We start from the raw sequence: 14790 nt of genomic DNA, 5'->3' as shown, positions 1-14790 counted from the left end.
GACTGGAAACAGGTGATGAGAAAGAGCTAACAAACAACTGAAGCATGTGGACCAGGCTAATGAGGCTTTCATTTCAGCCCTCAACTGATGAAGCCCCTATCTACTAAACCATTTTCTGGCATTTATTTTCATATTTACCACAACAGACACATGAATGCCCACACAATTTTCTGATTTCAAAATGAGAACTAATTCAAAAAGAAAACAATGATAGCTGTACCACTTTGGATAGTAAGAAAAGCTTTCTTACACAGATTACATGTCTGATAAAAAATTTATGAAAGCATATTCTTTAGAAAAATAAGTAGAAATGTGTGCATATTAACAAAATGTACTGCCTTCGGAAAAGGAATTTTACAAAAGTAGTAATAATACCAACTGAAGGAAGATGCTTTTATTACTTTAAATGATTTTAAAATAACAGTTTGTACAAACATCTGCTTGCAAAATCAGTATGCACTAAAAGTTAATCCATACGATGCAGTCCAAGTACTTACTATAGGTAATACTTGTCTTAGCTTGCTTTATCTTTGTTTGATTTCTAATTCATTCTTGGGCTGAAGTATGCTCACAAAATTGTGGTGTGACAAATACACATTTTAAAAATGAGTTATTCTTTAATGACAAAACATTAAATAATAATAATTTTTTTTTTGAGACAGAATCTTGCTCTGTTGCCCAGCCTGGAGTGCAGTGGCACGATCCTGGCTCACTACAACCTCTGCCTCCTAGGTTCAAGTGATTCTCCTGCCTCAGCCTCCTGAGCAGCTGGGATTACAGGTGTGCACCACCACAGTGGGCTAATTTTTGTATCTTTAGTAGAGACAGGCTGGTCTCGAACTCCTGGCCTCAAGTGATCTGCCTGCCTCAGCCTCCCAAAGTGCTGGGATTACAGGCATAAGCCACCACGTCCAGCCAATAATAGCAACTATTACAGTGACTTATAATATGCTGTCCCCCAATGCACTTCATATCTTGAAGTCAAGGGATAAAGGAGGAAGATACATACACTGTAGGTGTTATTTTTAAGGGGGAAAAATTCTCAATCATACAACTAAAAGTTATCACATGTATAATATGGGCTGCAAGTTTTCCTCTCTAGTTGTACCTATTTATACTTCATATTTATAAGAGATAATAAATAAAAATAAGCATCTTTATCATGCACACTTGCTAGCCTAATGCCATTTTTATAAATATTATCCCATGGTACCATCATTAGGATAGCAAAGATACTTATTTACAATAAACTTCTACATTCATGGGAACATATTCCAAGACCTTTATGTATCTCCAAACTACCAAATCAGTGAACGATATAATTCACCCTAGAAAATGCAGTGATATATAACCATGAGAATGACAGTAAAGCCACAATGAGATGCAGGCTCCTTAGATTACATATCTAATCATATGCAATTTGGTGAAAGCAGAAATAATGATTTATACAAATTCTCTCTAAACTTTATATTATTGTAAGTCTAAGTAAGTTTATTTCTTCCAATAGAAAAGTTCCTGGTATCAATTTTGCAAAATGGTATAGTCTTATGAAATAATTAATTCATCTCTTTTGAGGAGAGGGAAAGGCAGTATTTTTCATTAGAAAAACCAGGTTTTCTTGGCTGGTGCACGGTGAGCACGGTGGCTCACACCTGTAATCCCAACACTTTGGGAGGCCGAGGCAGGCAGAACACCTGAGGTCTGGAGTTAGAGACCAGTCTGGCCAACATGATGAAACCCCATCCCTACTAAAAATAAAAAATTAGTTGGATGTGGTGGCACATGCCTGTAGTCCCAGCTACTCAGGAAGCTGAGGCAGAAGAATCGCTTGAACCCAGGAGGAGGAGGTTGCAGTAAGCTGAGACCATGCCGTTGCACTCCAGCCTGGGCAACAGAGTGAGACTTTGTCTCAAAAAAAAAAAAAAAAAAAGAAAAGAAAAATTAGGTTTTCTTAATGAGAACATCATGAGGCTCCATCACCAACCTGTAAAATAGGGATTATGATAAATAACCATCTACCATCCACACTGGATTGTTCTGAGTATGCACCAAAAAGCTAGATTGGAAAGTACTTTTTAAACTCCAGTCAGTTTGATTTCCTGGCCTATCCCCTTCTACCCCTCCTAAAACATTGCCCCTTCAATTATTCCCTCTTACTCCCATACTACTCATTTCTGCCTTAACCTGTAAATATGCTCATCTTACCAATCTTAAGGAAAAAATAAAACACTTTCTTCAACCATGAAGCTCACAGATGCAGTCCTTTTTCCTTACATGTCCTCAGAATTAAGCTCTACGAAGAGTAGCCTACTCCCTATATCTCCACAGCCTCATTTCTTATTTATTCCTCAAATCCTCATAAGACTTGGACTTGTATCCATACCATTAGCACCCATCATACCACTATCCTTTTTTGTTCAAGGCTCCTCCCTGGTATTTTTACCGGTTTCTCATATCCCAACTCCCGCACTGCCCATCATAAGTCATTTAAACACTGATATTCTGTGGGTTCGATTCAGAACCCTTCACCCTTTTCTTGTCTCTCTATACTCTCTTCCTGAGTGATCTCAACCATTCCCTTTATTTTAACCAAGACCTGCACAGTGATGATTAGCAAATGTCTCCCTGATGTAAACCTCACTCTTCAACTGTGGGTCTGTATTGAACTGCTTACTAAACATCCCCCACATAGGTCCCCACAGGTATCTCAAGCTTAAAATGTCTGAAACTACTGAAATTACCATCTAAGCAATCATATTCATTCCCTAATTGCCTTGTCTTCCTTTCTTTATTCTCCTTCTTAGTGAATGACAATATTATCCCTCAAGTGAGATTACAGTTCAGTCCATTCAGCCTGAGAAAGCTGACTAATAATTAAACAACAAAAAAGGAATACATTTCAGTCCAATCTGAGCTCCCACTGTTAGCCACTGTGCTAGAATGCATGGAAACCAAAACAATTAAGTTATGGCCCGATTACTTGAGGAGATAATTCCACGAGGGAGACAGTTCAATTAACAAAACTATGTACATTGTATTTAATTCTGATAGAAAATGATACAAATTTTATAACTTGTTCAAGTGCCTATCTCTCAAATGAAATCAAACCCAACTCCCTGAAAACAGAGATTGTGTGTTTTCTTTAAATTCTAAGCACATAACGGGCACTAAGTAATTAATGAGTGAATGGACGATACTAATGAATTAAAAACACAGTCGTACTGCCATAAGATATTGAAGCACGATGTTTTTCTGTACTTGAGAATTGGATTCAACTAAAACAGTTTGGACACATCACTTCTGCAGTCTCAAAATAATATATATTGTTAAGCGATATTCTAGATTATTTGATTGGCAGTGTTACCTTAATTCTCTTTGAGTCTCTAAATCCTGTAAAATGATTTGAGAATTTCTCTGTATTGTTACTTCAATTTTTACAGGTATTTGTATTATCTCCCAAATTAGTTTTATTGACAAATTTAATTAAAATGCTACTCATCATTCCTCTTTCCTCATTAAAGGCAATAAACAAAATTAGACCTAATAATGATCTCGGTATCAATCTCCTAATGTCCATCCGCCTCTAGGTAACATTTAAATTACACAGTTCATGCAAATCAATTTTTTTCTAACAAAATTATTATTAAAATCTCTCAAACCAAATAATATTATTTCCTATTTAGAACTAAGCAAAAGGAAGATAAAATAAAAACATTACATTTAGACAAGCAAAAGCAACAATTCAATATTCTTGAAAGGCGTTATCACAAGGTTACTTTGTAGAAAAGGAAGTGTCAAACTATGCACATCAGCTGCCACCCGACATATACATGTCTCTGACATGGTAATAAAATGAGAAACCGTTTTGTTTAATAATAATAATAAAGCAACAGCAGTGGGTGCACATTACATGCAGCATCTAGTCCTGGTTGCCTAGCAACCAGTCATGAGTGAAATCCACAGAGAATAAAAGCCCTTAAATGAATGTACAGTTTGTGCAACTTTCAAGGACTCAAAGAGATGTGTCAGTAGTTAATCTAAATTCTAGCTGGCAATTACCATACTCAGATGGAGGAAGGAGAATCCATCATTATCTCTCAGAATCAACTGTGAGATTAACTAGAAGCTAGATTCTACCCTTTAGGTTTTTACCTTCTGAACCAGTGGTTTTCTAGGAAAAAAATTTTGACAGTATGATTTATAAATTATAAAAACTTTATGCAGAAAAAACAAGAAAATTTCACTAATATAACTTGTATTCATTCATTCAACAAAACATATAATACCTATCACACACCAGATACTGTCTCCGCTCTTGAAAATACAAATATGAACATCACTTTACAAGCTTTCAAGCATACTATAATGGAGAAATCAAACAGTAAACAAACAATAACAACATCACAAATTCTGTAATACAGAGGAAGGCATGGGATATTATGAAAATATCTATAACAGTCTTCCAATTCAGACTACGGAGGTGAACTAATTAATGGTCAGGGAAAACTTATCAGAAGAGGTAATGTTTGAGATGAGTTTTAAAAGACAAGCAAAAGTTGTTATAAAAGTGGAGCAAGAGGAGAATATAAATAGATTTGCATATTTATATACATCTACAATATATTTCAAATATATATTTCTAAAATATATATTTATATTATATATTTAAAATGTTTTAAAATTATATTAAATACATTTAAAATACCTTAAAATTATATTAACTACATTTAAAATGTTTTAAAATTATATATATTATATATCTACAAATTTACATAAATAGAAGTGGCAGAAGGAAAAATATTTGTAACGCCATAGAGGTGAGTGAGCAAAAAGCATGTTGTGTTAAAGGAACTTCAAGGCATTTGGTGAAACTAGGATCTCAGTGTTAAAACAGGAGTCCAAAGAGACAGACAGCCCAGGCCTCTTCCAGAAGGACCTCTTATGCCAGGCTAAGAAATTTGGACTTCCTCCAGAATGAAATTGGAGAGGCAGAGATGGGTCTTAAGCCAATGAATAATATAAACACATATGGCAATGATGTGAAATATATCAGAAAGGGCAAAGCAAGCAGACAAGATGCTGTGATAGCAAGAGATATACTTAAGAGATAAAATTGCCAACAGAGTTGAATGCGGCAGGTGGGCATTAAGCAAGAGACTCAAAAATAATTTCTGAGATTCTTAACTCACTAACACAGAGCTCTAGTAAATTTAACAATCATGTATAAATGTTGTTATACATAAAAATGTATGCTACTCAGTCCCTGCTGAAATATTAGACTTGATCAACCCAACAAAACAATTACACAAAGGTTACAACTTCTTCGTAACCCAACAAAACAATTATACAAAGGTTAAAAAGCTGTCTGGGAAGGAACAGTTACTGGAGAGCAGGAAGAAAAGGCAAGGAAAGTGGAGAGGGGAGGAAGAAAGAAAGGAAAAATAAAGAAATACTAAGAAAGAAAAAGAAAACTAAAACTAAAACTTTCTGGTGAAAGTAAAAATCTATCCACACTTCTGAAAGAGAAGTTTAAAAAGAATTTTTCAAACCCATAAAGGAAAACACTATTGGTGCTTGACTACATAAAACCTGAAAATGTAGGTATGTTGACTAACACAATTTTAGAATTTTAGAAAAAAAGTATGTAACAAATACAACAAAGAGTCACTATCCTTTAAAGTATGTAAAAGCAAATAAGATCAGGAGATGCTATCAATAAGTGAGCAAAGAATACAGGTAGTTAATCCCACCTCAAAAATAAGGAAAATGAATTATTATTACCAACAAAATGCACAGGATCACAACAGTATCTATGTCTAACCTATTAGCAACTGTTTTGACTGCCCTATCTTGTTCAGAGTATAGTTACATGGCAGTCTTATACAAATATGAGTGTATAGGTAGAATAAGATTTTGAAAAAGAAATATACATATACACTTAAATCTTTAAAATGGTTCACACCCTTTGACAAAGTAATTCCAATTCTGAAAACGTACCCTAAGAAAATGATCTAAAATACAAATAAAGGTTAACATATAGCATTATTTTATAGAAGGAATAAAAAACTGGAAATGGTCTAAAGCTTCCCAAAGGGAGATAAATATGCTATAGTACAGATATACAAGAAAATATAATGTAGTCACTAACAATAATGTTTTTAGAAAGATTTTAATACTAAGGGAAAAATATTACAATATTTATAAAAATGGAAAAAATAGTCACATAAACTATAATTTCAACACTAAGTAAAAAACAACAACGACAACAACAACAACAAAAACATAGAAAGGGCAGGGTGCGGTGGCTTATGCCTGTAATCCCAGCACTTTGGGAGGCTGAGGCAGGTGGATCACCTGAGGTCAGGAGTTCGAGACCAGTCTGGCCAATATGGCGAAACCCTGTCTCTACTAAAAATACAAAAATTAAACAGACGAGGTGCCCCACACCTGTAATCCTAGCTACTTGGGAAGCTGAGGCACAAGAATTGCTTGAATCTGGGAGGCGGAGGTTGCAGTGAGCAGAGATCGCACCACTGCACTCTAGCCTGGGCGACAGAGCAAGATTCCGTCTCAAAAAATAAAACATTAAAATTAAAATTAAAAAACATAGAAAAGATAAATATTATTTCTGAGTAGTAATGATAGGTTTTTCCTTTTCCTTTCCTGTATTTTCTAACTTTATTTTTTAAATAATGAGACTATATTATTTTTGTATTTAGAAACAAACTCCATCTATCTCATCTATCCTCAATAAAAGTATGCCTTAACCTTGTATTTACGTAAATAGCTCATTCATTTGAGATCTTTCTGTAAAGTTAGTTATCTCTACTCATTTAACTTAAACTTATCAAGCAGTTCAGCACACTGTTGTTGAATTAAAAGAGCTTTCTACAGTGCCCTAAAGTCAAGGGTAACAAGTACATGGTATTAAGAACTTCAATTTGAATAATGGAATGAAAGCAAGAAAAAAAAATAAGTTTTTAGTAATTGAAGGGGTTTCCACCACTTTAATATACTTTATTCACTTTACTGCACTTGGATTTATAAGCATAACAAGGCTGTGCCTTTAGATTACCTGAGGTGATTGAGCAGAGGCTGAAGTCTTTCATCAGACTGCACAGCAGGCAAGGACCTGGCTGTTAACTAAAAGCAGGGAAGAAAATTAGTAAAAACAGCAAAGGCCGAACACCGAACATATTTGAATACTAAATGTAAAACGAGCTGAAGGGCAGATAGGGAGGCAATACTTAAAATATAAGGTTCTATTTCTCTTTTTTCAAATCAAGAAATTATATAAAAACCTGACACATTACGTGATCAAAGCTAGCTACATGGTTCTAAGGACATAGGGTATGTCACTAAGTTTAAAAGTAAAGAAAAAGGTGAGCAAAACAGAGAGTAAAAGGGAGTGTCCTGAGTTGAAAAAGCATTCACTTATGAGACTATCATCTTTGTAAATAAAAAAGGAAAAACTTCTAAATGTAAAATTGTATAACAACCAATCTTGTAGCACCGAGTCCTAAGATGATGAATAAATTGGGAAGATAAATTCTGATTTATAGCTAAGCCACTGTGAAACTGGTTACATACAGAAGTGTATGTACTTTATTCTGTCAGCCACACGACTATAAGGAACCAAGGATATCTTTTAAGTATACAGAAGCAACTCAAAGTATTTAATATTGAAATATGACCTCAAATTGAGCTAGGAAATAAGAAGTCAGAGCCAATACTGTGTACCAACTTGACAGCATATCATCAAAATGTGAATTTATGATCTATTTTATTACAACAATATTAATTATATATCTATGTATCTCTATTTTCTTCTCTGTTCTTAAGAGAATGCCTTTTTATAAGAATTTGACACAAGGAAATTAAAGACATTCATTCAAAGTAATCAGATAGCTTGAGGTAAACTTAATAAAACATCAAAACAAAAATAAAAGATAAATCTCTTCAAGATTCAATTATGATCAAAATGGTTCTCATATTTTACTAATCAATCATTTAACAATTCACAAAAAAGAACCTTAAGACAAGCAACAAACTGAAAGATATCCTTTGGGTTTATATAGTGTATCCTCTCTTTTTAACTTTTTCATACATTAATTACAATTTCCTAAAAAGGAAAACATTTAATTCATCAAATCTAATTTTTATATTATGCAAATAAAACTATCATCTAAAAATATATTTTATATTTTTGAAAAAAAGTTGACCAAAGTGCTATATTCTGATAATAATGGAGAAGCTTTCCCAATTTTGTACAAGAGTCAACACGTCGACAGTTACTAATTTAAAATACAATAAAGTGAGACAATTAATCTGCTGCAATTTTAGCACAATCAACAGACTTTCAGTATCCCTGAAAAATACTAAGTATTAAAATACTAAGTACTAAGTATTAAAAAATACTAAGTAACATATATGTAACATATAAGATGTTATCAAGGTTATCAAATTCTATAAACAAAACACTTTAATACTTTAATACATCCTTTATCTGTTAATGTCAAATCCTGTTACAAAATGCCATTTTCATTGTTCAAGAGATTTCATGTCTCAGAACCAAAGCTGTGTTCTAAAACAATTTAAATGATTTATCTAGACATTTCAAAAGTCAGTTCTCTGAAAACAGAGCAGACAGAGTGGGCTTTTTCAGTCACTTCTGTCAATCTATACAGTATGCTTTATAATAGAGGCAAACAAAAAACACCTCAGTAACAGCAAAATATTCTAGACATCTGTTAAGTCCATATAGGAAAGATTTTCACATCTACCCCTTCATCTTAATTTCAGTCTTCATTTCCTTTTCCCTAAACTATTAATACATCTCCACTGTTGTTTCTGCTGCCATTCTTGCCCCTTCCCTAATTTATACCAATGTCAGAATGAAATTTTCAAAATGAAAATTAACCACATCCCTAATTAAAATCATCTAGTAATTCCCTCTGGCTCCCAGGGTAAAGTTATTACATCAGTCTTTCATCAGACATTTTCTTAAAATTTTCCTTTTAGGCGGCATTACTGAAACAATAGGCACAGAATGATTGACTGACTATACAGCTTCTGCCAATTCCACAAAACACAATGACAGCACATCAGGTAGAAATTTTCCACAGCTCCAGTTTTCTGGAACACATGTGCTCAATGATTTGAGTTCTCCCATCCTCCCCTTCCCACCTCCAACTTACTTTCGAGATTGAGTCTCTGGCAAGAATGATTCCTAAACCAGGGAGAGGCCAATGCTCTGAGTAAAATTATTTCAAGGAAGATTTCTGAGTTTTCCAAAGGTTTTCTTTTCAACTTTTAAAACAATTAGCATTTACAAAAAGAGCATGCATCTCTTCATGTTAAGGATATGAAGTAATAAAGCTATTCCAAAGCTCTTTAAAGTGGCAAACCCATCTGCTAACCTTTTGTTGACAGAATGCAAACTTCATTTTAGGAACTGTTGGCTCCATTTCTTCTGAAATTTTTCTCTGAGCTAACGTAGTTACTACTTACATCCACTGGACTGTGAGTGGTAACTGCATCCCTAGCACTTGCAACACAACAGATGTTTAGTTTAGCAAGTATGTAATTTCATTAATTGATAAAAATGAAAGTATATGTCTATGTTTCATAAAGCTTTTCAAATTCCTGCTTTGAGCAAAACTAAATATAAATCAAAGCTAAACTAAGTAACAATTATCAAGCCTTCCAAGAAAGCAATACACTGTCACAGTGAGATTTTTAGCATTTCCTCTACAACTAGAAAGCTATATCTATCCAGGTTAAATCGACTTTGGCTTCCAACTATGTTTTAATTTTTTTTCTTTTTATAGAAAACACAACAATGTACCAGACACATAAATCACCAAGAATGAAAGAGAAGGAAGATCTATCACAGTTTGCATCTGCAAAGCCTAAACGAGTTGTCTAAGTTTGGGCTATTTCATGAAAACCATCATACAATTTGGCATAACTTATAGCTTATTTCTCATTATTGTTGAAAGGTTAGGGGTGAGTTAAGATGTCCTTTCATTATTAAAACTATATTAGCCCACTGAATTAACTAATACAGTTTCCACTGTTTTTAGACAAGTATAACAGATCACGAACTCTTATATAAATCTCATTTTAAAAATTAGTATTACTGGGTAAATTTTGCCCTTTGACATCTATCTGGTTACAAAAATAATGCATTTTACCAACTAATAATCCTCCATTAAATGCCAATAAATCAGGTGGTTACTCTAGACTTCACCACTACACAATATATCCATGTAACAAAACTACACTTGTACCCTTGTAAATCATAAAAATAAAGAAAAATGCCAATAAATGTCAAATACATTCAAAGTACAAGAGACAAAAGAGAGTCTGGAGGTGCCTGGTCCAACTTTGTCATTTTATGCATGAGGAAAGCAGGTTCCTCAGGCCATAAGCAACTAGTTGCTGGCCTGGCCAGAAGCCTTCACCTAATCTCAGAGCACTTCTGTCTCCTTTGAGTCCCTCACCCCTCAAAACAGGACAGCACTCTTCAAGATTCACTTTACCTCACAGATTTTCAGTCTTCAAGATTCCCAAATTTTTTCATGGAAAATTTCTTCACATCATTTGGGATTTGGCTCAAATATCACCTCCTCACAGAGGCCTTCCCTAACCTTTGGTAAAGGGTAACTGATGCTTTACCAAGGGTTTAGAATTTTATTTCTCAAGATATACTATAACACGCACCACCAAAAGACTGACCACAACATAGTTCCTTCTTTTTTTTTTTTTAAGACAGAGCCTTGCTTTGTCACCCAGGATGGAGTGCAGTGGTGTGATCTTGGCCCACTGCAACCTCCAACCTCCGCCTCCCGCATTCAAGCAATTCTCCTGCCTCAGCCTCCTGTGTAGCCAGGATTACAGGTGTGTGCCACCATGCCCAGCTAATTTCTGTATTTTTAATAGAGATGGGGTTTCACCATGTTGTCCAGGCTGGTCTCGAACTCCTGACCTCAAGTGATCCACCCGCATCGGCCTCCCAAAGTGCTGGGATCGTACACGTGAGCCACTGCACCCAGCCATAGTTCCTTCCTTCTAATCTATGTCTCTCTGATTTTTGGTGGAGGGGGCTGGGTCACTAAATGATTGTTAGAAATAAAGCAGAAATATTGACTAAATCTATACTTTCCCAACAAAGGTTTGGTAAAGCAGTAGGTATTCCCTAACCCTTCGTAAAGCAGCAGGGTGTTCTAGCTATTACTCAGGTACCTCACAACATTTATCACTATCTGAAATTGTCTGATTAATTTTCTTACTGTGTCTTTCTCTCATCACAAGAATATAAGCTCTGTCAGGGCAGGAACCTCTTCTATCTTGTCATCACTTTCCCCCGACTGCTTAGAACAGCCCATGGTATGGCATGCATTATATACTCACTAAGTTTTGTAGAGTGAATGTAAGGTTTACCCCTCTGAAATATTTCCAACAGAGGCATAAGTTTAGAAAAGTCTGCCCTAGATACTGATCCTTTTGGTCTTGTATTTCTAACTGTTTTCATTAGTAAACATGTCCTATCAGGTAGAGGAGTCATACGCATTTCTCTTTTCATTTCCAGCTAAATGGAATATCCAAGTCCTTCTGTTAAAATGAGGGCAAGTGCACTACCCTGCAATGTAGTTGAAACTGTGACCTCCTGGTTCAAAAGAAACAAGTAGCCCAAAACTAGCAGTCCAAAACTCAAATTATGGATTGTCAGCTGAAAAATGATGAGGTTCATAAATCTGGAAAGAGAAGCTTTATTTCTCATAAAGGGTTGCAGCCTGCCGGATGATTCTGATAGACTAGGAAGTGTAGCCTCTGCCCAGAAGCCAGAAACAGACACTTCGAGGGAGGAGCAAAGGAAACAGGAATTTATGCTGAACAGGGTAGCCAAATACACATATTTAATAAGCTATAGGAGGAGTCATGAATATTTATGAGAGGAGAAGCATGCACACATGCAATTAAGGTTCACGTCCCTTCATGAGTCACGTGTAAAAAAATGGCGGCATTAGCATGATCCAAAGGTGGAGCTTTCCGGCATCGGGTGGTGAAGCAGAGAATATGAAAACCCTCACTGCGCATCCTCCATAGACTGGCCTGAACCACTCTGTAGTTAATAGTCTCTTGTCAGGAGGGAATGTTGGTAAACTGTTGTGTGGAAACTGCAAAGGGAAGGGTGAGCATCAGGTGGTTGGTTGATATCAGGGATGGAATGAGTCTTTCCTGAGGGCTCATTTCTGTTTAGCCTAATGGCAGTTAGCAAGGGATGGGGCATAATGAGGCATGTCCAACCTCCCATTCCATCATGGCTGGGAACTCAACTTCCAAGGTTTCTCTAGGGTTCCCTTGGCTGGGGGGCTTAAAATTTTACTTTTATTTCTTAAAATATACTATAACAGTCACTACCAAAAGAGTGACCATGACATAGTTCCTTCCTTCTAATCTATGTCTCTCTGGTTTTTGGTGGAGGGGGTTGGGTCACCAATTGATTGTTAGAAATAAAGCAGAAATATTGGCTGAATATATATTTTCCCAACATTATTAAAAATTTCAAACACACAAAGTTCAAAGTCGTTTACAGTGAACAGCCATTTAAAAGAACAAAAAAGCCTAACCAGCCAAGACTGAGACTGCTTCAAAAATTTATATAAAGTAACTAAGGAACAGACAGTGTAAATATGACTCTATTCGAATAAGACTCAGACCAATGTAAAGAAATAGCCTTTGTTATTTAAATCACAATGCTAAAATAAAAGTGTGTGTTTAAACACCTTTGAAGATATTATTGCTAAATAAATAACTTGTAGTTCCTGGTAGGTTAGTTATTTTGAAAGAGAGTCCAAAATATCTGTCTCAAAACACCCCACCTAAAAAGGATATAAAGTTTTAAAAACACTGAAATCCAGCCAGGCACGGTGGCTCATGCCTGTATTCCCAGAACTTTGGGAGGCCAAGGCGAGTGGATCACCTGAGGTCAGGAGTTTGAGACCAGCCTGGACAACATGATGAAACCCCATCTCTACTAAAAATACAAAAACTAGCTCAGCGTGGTGGCGGGCGCCTGTAATCCCAGCTACTCAGGAGGCTGAGGCAGAATAATCACTTGAACCCGGGAGGCAGAGGTTGTAGTGAGCAGAGATCACACCACTGTAGTCCAGCCTGGCTGACAAGAGCAAAACTCTGTCTCCAGAAAAAAAAAAATAAAACTGAAATCCAATAGTAATTATAAGGTAAATCTACTCAAATATAGAAAAATCTGGATATAAAGCATGCTTGTCATATCTTTTCAAGAGTAAAGCAAACAGAAAATATTTTTTCTTTTTAGACTTCCCTCTTAAATTAGATCTGTTTAATATAGCTAAAAATAAAGTTGATCAGGATGGAAAAGGTTATTGTTAGAATTACATTCTCTATTCAATAACACTTTTTAACAAGTGGGGTAGGAAGCAATTTTGGTTGCACCTAGGAAAAGCAAGAGGAAAGGAGCCTAGGGACGGTGAAAGCTTTGGTTTTATCAGAGATATTCCCATCCTTTCCTTGGATTCAATGCAAGAAAGTTCTGAAGCAAATACAACCCTGTAAATTTATGCCGAGGAAGAAGTAAAGCTCTGGAGACTGAATCACTTAACATGTTTGAAATTCTGTTTCTTAGATTTTAGTTTATCTCTCTTTTCATTGTATTGGTTCTATAAATAACTAGGAGAGACCAAACCTCCCTGCTTCCAATCACTGACCTTTGTTACAGATTAACTGGCCTTCTTTATTGTCCTTACCTAACTCAGACCAGATGGCACCCAAGACTCCATGACAGTTACATCTTCAATGTGGAATGTTAAATAGCTTTCCAGAAAGAAAAAGACCGCCTTAACTAATCAAATCATTGTAAGTATGCATTAAGCCTAACATAGAAAGATGTTGAAATTGGGTTAAACTTCTCTACGTTTTGTCTATGTAAGCAATCCTATGCTTTTACAATTTGGAACACTGCCTTCCATTCTTTGGAGTCTGTTTCCCGTGTGGCTAGTCCAAACGTTTTGCTTGAGTAAACCTTCTTTCAACTAGACTCTGACCCTTTTGATTATTTTAGGTTGACAATATGTTGACACTGGTTAATTCCTAGAGGTAAATACACGAATGTTCTACTATTTTGCATACGTTTGTGTTTGCAATAGTTCAAGAGAGGCAGAGAGTGAAAACTGACTTATTTTCTAGCAGGGTGAGGAACGGCTTGGAGGAGGGCAAACTAAAGTAGAGGCAAAGAGGTCAAAAGGGTGGCACATGCAGTGATCTAGGGATCCAAGATGAAGAGCCAAATTATGGCAGAGGCAGTAGCGACAGAAAGGAAGACATGTACATAGGAAATATGTAAAGGTATGCTCCACAGAACTGACTATCAGAGAAGGGGAAGATGGAGAGGACGTGCAGGTAGGTAGATAGCTCTATCAGCTGCAAGATAGTGGCTACAGAAGAGGGAGGTGGGAAATGAAGAAAAATTGTAAGTTTCATTTTAGGCATGCTGAATTTGAGGTGCTTTCAACTAACTAAGAGGTAACTAAATATATATGGATGTAGAGACCAGGAGAGATTTACATTTAGATTTAAGTGTTATCAGCAAATAAGTAGCAGATAAAGCCATGAACTGGCTAAACCTTCCCATATTATATGCATAAAACAGGGATGTCCAACTGTCATTAACTAGTAGCTCATTAGAGCACTATGTTGAGGGTTCATTCTGTAGAGAAGAAAAAGTATTATCTTTCTTTCCCATCA

The 14790-nt window shown here is 35.7% G+C and overlaps 1 pseudogene; it reads right to left on the bottom strand.

The window, feature by feature from the left end:
• The window catches only part of LOC129534463 (DNA primase large subunit-like), a 278547-nt pseudogene that overhangs the window by 129345 nt on the left and 134412 nt on the right, over window positions 1–14790 (bottom strand).

Source organism: Gorilla gorilla, chromosome 5 (assembly GCF_029281585.2).
Source record: "Gorilla gorilla gorilla isolate KB3781 chromosome 5, NHGRI_mGorGor1-v2.1_pri, whole genome shotgun sequence".
Classification (NCBI taxonomy): Eukaryota; Metazoa; Chordata; class Mammalia; order Primates; family Hominidae; genus Gorilla; species Gorilla gorilla.
The sequence above is the reverse complement of the archived record's forward strand: the minus strand, read 5'-3'. Positions and strand labels throughout refer to the sequence as shown.